A 7,021-nucleotide genomic window follows, 5' to 3' on the forward strand; every position below is an offset into this window, starting at 1 on the left:
GATCAACAGAGATATCAATTTTCAAAACCCAAAGCAGCAAAAACATCTAGAAATTAGAAGGTGCTAGAAAGGACTGGGAAAGGACTGTTTGGCAAGTGTCGTAACATCTTAACAGCGGGAATGTTTGCCACCCAGCGCCACCGCCCATTTGATTGTGGGAAAACGTTTTGCATTTATTTGTTTGTTTTGACTGAAGATGACATTAATGAAAAGTATGTCTCAGAATGTCTTGTTCTACAACACTGACAGTCACAGCTTACCCAGGCTGCTCTGCTGTTTATGGAAGGCCTTCTGCCCACCGTGTCATGTTCGACCTCGCACCAGCCCTGGGAGGTCTCATTATTAGTATCTCTAAGCCTGTTTTCGTCCACAGAGGAAGAGACTTAAAATTCAAAAACAAACCAGAAAATTCCAGAGGCACTACTGTGCTCAGAATGATGTCTCCACCGATACCGAGTGAGTGAATGAAAAAATTAGCCTCACGCAGAGACAGCTGGACTGCCCCCGGAGAGCTGCCCGGGCATCACTGTTGTCACGTGACACTTGGGCAGCCTTGAGAAAGCCCCACGGAAGCATCTGCCCTCACAAAATTGGGACCTTGGAGTGGGCAGGGATGGTGTCTTCTCATCTTGGCACCCAGGGCCCCAGCAAGTCCTGGAGCAGAGTCAGGAAAACACGTGCCAGCCAGTTGCCAATTGTCAGGCTTGTGTCAGCATCCTATAACTCAGAACATCTCTTTTAGCCCCTGCCACTCAAGAAATATAAGAATGTGGACTATTTTCAATTCAGTTAGGTTGGCTTGCTGTTGTGTTTTCCTTAAGCATGTTTGTGAAAGTTCCTATGAAATTATCATAAATATACATGTTTACTGAGCACCTACAATGCATCCTGTCTTATTTCGCCTTGTGTTACTTCATTTGAATCTCAAAATAACCCCATAAGCAAGACATCTCAGCCCCATGGCACATGATATGTCTGTTTAGAAAGTCTTACTTTTTTTTTTCGATGAGCATACTTTAGCCTTTGACCAAAACAATAAAAGAAAAAATAATAATACTATATAACTTATAACTCCAGGAAAGTATAAGGCAAGTCTACTCCTTAGAAAATAATTACCAGAGAATGTTGTGAAGGCGACAAAGTAAAAGTCAACAAAAGTTGACTTTTAGCCACAGTTATGAGTGTTTCTTGGCTGACAAATCAATAATAAAAGACATGCCACAGTTGTCAACCATGCCATCTTAGTAACACACACTACTGAAGAGAGAGATCCTAAGGGCAGAGGGTGGCCAGAAAGCTCACCAATGGCCATGTTCCTTCATCTTCTGGGGCACACCACTCACTCTATTTTCCAATTCTGGGTATTTCTCAGTGGAGACATATCACCAGATGGACCAATGGAATGAGTGGGGTGATGGTGGTGAGTGGCACCCATCTCCGTGAGGCATCTTCATGTTTTGCCTTCTCTGTGCAGCAAGTGGAGTATGCAGAGCTACAAGACAGAATGTTCTGTATCCTGAAGCTGGCACTGAGCAGCCTTCTCCACTCTACCAGCCAATATTTAATCGCAGCAAAAGTGGGAAACAAACATTTATTGTTTGAAGCTGTTGAGATTTGGGCTTATCAGTGACAAGCAATTCACCTATCCTGACTACATTTGGACAAGATTTGACTACTCAGCCAGGAGGATGGGCTCATCAGTGGTGAAAACTCCCCTAACGCTGTAGCTGAGGACACAGCAGAGGCTCATGGCGAACTTTCACTAACGTTTGAAGTGTAACTTACCCAAATTCTAGTATGACTCGTGACATTATATGCTTCATATCCGAATGCACAGGAGTATATGTGCCTTTATGATGCAGAGGGCATTTGGGTCTTGTTCATGGCTGTAACTCTAGCAGTGACCATGGCCCATCACAGGCACTCAGTAACTGTTGAGTGAAAAAATATGAGCATCACAGGCCCCCACCTCCAGGTCTCTCCTGGAAGTTCTCTGAACACCCTGACCCTGGATGTTCCCTGATCACTCGGGCTTGTCTGCCTTCTTCCCAACTGCATCCTGGCCCAGGGAATCCTGAACCACTGATGTGCAGTGACCTTCAGGCCATGCCCTCATGCTTCCCTACTGGGTGGGAAGAATTTTCAGTGGGTTGCCTGAGAGCTGAAGATGACTGCTCTTCCCATCAATCTCCAAGCTCGCTAGCTATCATCTGAGGTGGCCAACAACCTGCCACACACAATAATACATTGAAATCAATGAAATCCGCAGTCTGGATTTTTGTAAGTAAAGGGCTAGCCCTCTGAGGGGAGCTCACTCAGAGGCTTCAGAGAAACCACACCACCTATTATCTCTGACTTTTTAAATGGCCACCGCCTTGCCACCACTCTTGGGCGAGTGAAGGGGAGTCCTGTGTCTACACTTACACTTGGAATTTGGTGACAAATCATTTTAATGCCACTTGTCATCACTAGGAGAAACGTGTCTGCCTTCCCCAGGACATCCACTGGCAAGCTTTGAGAACTGATACAGAAGCAGAATCAAGTTTCCACGAGGTTTTCTTCTGAGTGCAAGCTCAATCTCTGGTCCCTGAAGCCTGTAGTAATAACAATACCATCTAACAGATGTGCTTTTAATTTACAAAACCCCTCCCCTGGGTTACTAGTAGATTTAGGCCTAAAACAGCCTAACCAGGAGGAGGATACACTCACGTTTTTTCCTGCTGGGATCTGAGAGGGTGAATGGCATATCCTCGATGATACAGCTGGAAGCCATGCCTTCACCTGCAGGCTGGGACTCTACTGTAGAAGGTAGAGGAGAGTCTAATGCAACCATTTCTGCCTCTTTATTTTAAAATGGCTCCTCTTTCCCACGATGGATTTTAAGAAACCAAAGGCTGTCCCAGGAAGACCACATTCAGGCCTCACCAAGCTAGTTCCTCAAGCATGTCCTTCTTCTGGGAGCCCTTCCCGAGGGCAGGAGACCCTTGTCTTGACACAGGCTCACCAGGGTCCCATCAGTCACTTTTAGAATATTGGGGTCTCCATTCTAGAACTAGAACCTGGTACAGAAAGACAACATTCCAACAAGACCTACAGGGAAGAGGGAAGCCAGCATACATCATCCCCGTCCTCTGCTGAGTCCCTGTCCCTCACAGGCCTCCTTGGCCAACCCGAGAGGACATAAAGGCCTGGCTGTTGCTTCCTGGTCCTCAATATGAGTTACATCTCCCACTGACATCACTTGGATCCAAAGAGTCCCCATCACTCTTATATGACAAAGCCAATAACGGCCCTTCTCTTCCTTCCAGAATGAAAGCAAACTGCCACGCTCTCCTTTGCCAGAATTTATTTGTTTCCAGTACCTTGGCCACTCTCAGAATAACTCAGGCTCCCTTTCCTGCCCATTTTTCTCTCCAGGCTTGTACATTTATTTAGACATTTTGTTTTTCAGTTGCTGATTGCCTATGTTAACATTTACACTGAAGTCGCATCTGAGTTATCACCCCAGGTTTCTGCCTTGCAGTGAGTTTCATCACGTCCTTACCCTGTGGCCTGCGTGGCCGGGCAGCCAGCCTTCTGTCACACAAGTGCAGAAACCCCCACTTCTGCACTGGAGAAAACCACGCTCTCCCAGCACCGGGCAGTGGGAGTCCCGTGTGCCCATGCTGAAGGAGTAATCGGGATCATTAAAAACAACAAAATCTCCAAATCCTGCTTTGGTTAAAAACTAAAATAATCAAGAGGGAGAGTGTAAATGAATCAGGGAGGCCGATTCTGAGTTCCTTGTGTCTACAGTCTTGGTGGCAGCCCTGAGCCCAGAGCTGGATGGCCTTGCTCCCCATCACATTCTGGATGTGTCCCTGAACAACCCACACATGAGACCTGAGAGGAAGCGCTGGCACACTTGGGAGACGCGGACACAGGGGTGCATGGGGCAAAAGGAAAAAGAAACCAAACTACGTATGTTTGGTAGATGCCCTACAGCTGCTGGCCTATGTTGTTTTTTTTTTTTTTCTCCCCCCCCCTTTTTTTTAACAAATGATTTAATGGAAGGAGCCATAAGAAGGGTCACTGGACAGAAAATCAACTCCAAAAGTGAACAAAAATCGAAAATCTTAACTGAGAAGCAGTAAGTTGCCTGAGTAGGGGATCTGCTATAATGGAGGTGTGTTCAGGAGCTGGCCCCCTCCTAAGAGGGGCTCTGTGCTGAGGCCGGTGTGTGTGCCCACAAAGGCACTACCTGGCAATGCTCAAGGAGCCCTGCTAGGTCATGCATCTTGCCTCTTTCCTAAAGAGCAGAGACAGTGTTTCCCATGCCACATGGAGAGCAGGAGCTCTTCTACTGAAAATAAGAAATGCGAATGAATTTCTCCCTTTCACCTCTGGGTTAAAGTCTCCAAGGAAGGCACACTCTCTACCCAGCTAGAAGGATGTCGATGCTAAGCTGGCTGTGGAAGAAGAGGTGATCGTCACCCTTCCTGCAGGACAGCCGCTGCACGTTTGTGATACATTTTAAAGGGAGCCAGTAGGTACAGTTGATTCTTGTCCCCACATTTTACATCAGAGAATCTCAGCGGGTGGTTCAGGTTACCGAAATCACAAATCAAGTGAATTTAATAGTCCAAGGTTGGTCTCCAGAGATGAGCGTGGTAGTTTTACAGTTCAAACTTTTGGCAGGTTTTTTTTTTTTTTTTTTTAATAGTAGACAAATCAATCTATTTTTAGAGAAAGCAGGAGACAAGTCCATTCTGAAGAGACGGCTCTGGACAAGCAGGGAAGCCCAGCCTTATAGCCCTGCACAGGGTCTAGTGCCAGCTGAATGCATTGCGGTTTCTGTGGAAAACCACCTCACCCCACATTAAAAGGAGCTTATCCTTGGGGCTTACCTCGCCACTGCATCAGCTGTGCGTCTTTGCTTAAAGACTTACAGGCAGAGCACTTACAGTTTCCAATCCAGTGACATTTGCAGCTCACTATAATTTATTGAATATTGTCCAAAGAGCAAACACAAGGTTTATCCTGGTGGCGTTTTAGTTGGGTTGTAAGTGTTTGCCATTTACCAAGAATAGAAGGAAAAAGTGGGACAGGGACATCAGACAGACTGAGAGAGGGAAGGAGAGAGGGAGAGACGTAAATATACAGGACAAGAAACAGAGGGAGGCTCAGCATCCATGCCCTCGTGAAGCATGGCACTCATGTCTCAGCTGTCATCTCCGTGCCTGGGGTCACTCCGCATTCACGGATGGCTCCTTTGCGCACTTGAGGCTCAGCTGTGAACACTCACATGTTTGCCAAGTCCCCTTGGCTGCGTCCTTCTTCCTCTCTAGCTGGGCTTGCCTGAGAGCCTGGCTTAGAGAGGGACTCCTGTCCACATGCTGAGGAGGCCTTTGGGAACGTCCTGTCTCCCTCATCCCACAGGCAAAATGTCTTAAGTAGAATGAAATTCTTGAGGAGGGTGGGGTAGGAGAGGCTCAGTGAGGTTATCACAATTTATAAACAGACTCAATGATTTGATAAAGTTAGAAAGAAACAGGTGGATTCAACCTTATTAGCTATAGGGTGATACAAATTAAACCACAATGAGGCATCACTCATCCCTATCAGAATGTCCAAATCAGAAGATCATGAGGACTCAGATGAAGGCACAGGCTGTAAGCCATTGGATCACTCATCCAGTGCAGGTGGGAACGTAAAATGGTGCTGCTGCCCTAAGAAACACTTGAGCAATTTCTGAAAGTGTGAGCATGCAGTTATCATACAACCCAGTGACCAGGCTCCCGGCCATCACCACAGAGGAATCAAGAATCTACATTTACACAAAAACCTGTTCGCAAATATATTTACAGCAGATTTACTTGTAAAAGCACAAAGCTGGAAGTGACCCAGGTAGCCTTAAATAGGTGAACGATTAAACAAAGTAAGTATATGGAATACTATTCAGCAAGAAGAAAGAATCAAGTACTAATACTTACAATAACGAGGACGCAAGTCAAGAAAATTGTGCTGAGTCAAAAAAATCAATCTCAGGTCCCAGACAGTATGGTTCAATTCATATAACATCCTGAAATAACACAATTATAGAGGCGGGAAGAGAGCAGAGCTTGCCAGCGTGAGAGATTGGGGGGAAGTGTGCAGCTGTAAGAGGGGGCCCAGGGAGCTCCAACGGTTCTGCATCCTGACTGTGGTGATGGCTGGTTACGTGGTCTATGCATAGACACGATGGCAGAGAAGTCTACACATGCACACGCAGACACACTTGAGTACGTGTGAAACTGGTGCAATCTGGAAAAGCCTTATGGATGATACTGGTGTCGATGTCCTGGTCTTAGTGTTGCACCATAGTTATGTGAGGTGGAACCACAGAGGGAATAGGAGGAAGGGCACGCAAAACCCCTCTGTATATTTTGTAATTACCTGGAATCTATCATTATTTAAGACCTAAAATAAATGAATAAGGGAACAAAGAAGAGAAGAAGGAGAAGGAGGAGAACAGAAGAGAGGAGAGAGGAGGAACCCAAGTGGCAGGACATGCTAAATGACCGCCTGGCATGCGGATCGCGTGCAAGAATGAGCCCGTGATGGTAAATAAAGTCAGCAGACACATCAGGACCTCATTACTTACCAGGTAGCAACCGTGCTCGGTAAACACGTGCTGTTTCTTCACGTGGGAATCATCAAGAAAAGTTCACATACTCACTAAAACGAGTTATCAATAAACAAATTGTCATTAGAACAGACATTTCTTTGGTTTTGACAGGGGAAAAGGATTTTTATAAACAATTATTCAGCTTGAAAATATTCTTATTTCAGTACCGATGCTCATAATTTATAATTTTTTAAATAGGAGTGAGTCACATGAAATCTTGTGAATATTGGCACGATGGCTGGCATGTGGTATCTAAAGGCGGTTGGGGTGTTTGGAGCTGACACACTCCGCTGTCTTGCCAACCTCCGGGACCAGGCCACCGCCCCATGTACCAAGTCCTGATCCATCTGTTTCAGGGGCGGGAGGCAGGTAGAA

General features: G+C 46.0%; 1 long non-coding RNA gene across 4 annotated transcripts in view; it reads right to left on the minus strand.

The window, feature by feature from the left end:
* LOC140620691 (uncharacterized) overlaps window positions 1-3,038 on the minus strand; it is an 86,704-nt gene extending 83,666 nt beyond the window's left edge. For 3 of the 4 annotated variants that reach the window (XR_012020411.1, XR_012020410.1, XR_012020412.1), the window contains exons 1-3: window positions 2,926-3,038; window positions 2,710-2,799; window positions 2,425-2,594 (exon numbers count right to left, since the gene is read on the minus strand). This is a non-coding gene — a long non-coding RNA (uncharacterized lncRNA). Of the gene's footprint in view, window positions 1-1,595; window positions 1,932-2,424; window positions 2,595-2,709; window positions 2,800-2,925 lie in introns of those variants that run through there. The other variant, XR_012020413.1, reaches the window with a different exon arrangement.
* Window positions 3,039-7,021: the final 3,983 nt, after the last annotated feature.

The sequence above is a fragment of the Canis lupus genome, chromosome 29 (genome assembly GCF_048164855.1).
Source record: "Canis lupus baileyi chromosome 29, mCanLup2.hap1, whole genome shotgun sequence".
Taxonomy (NCBI): Eukaryota; Metazoa; Chordata; class Mammalia; order Carnivora; family Canidae; genus Canis; species Canis lupus.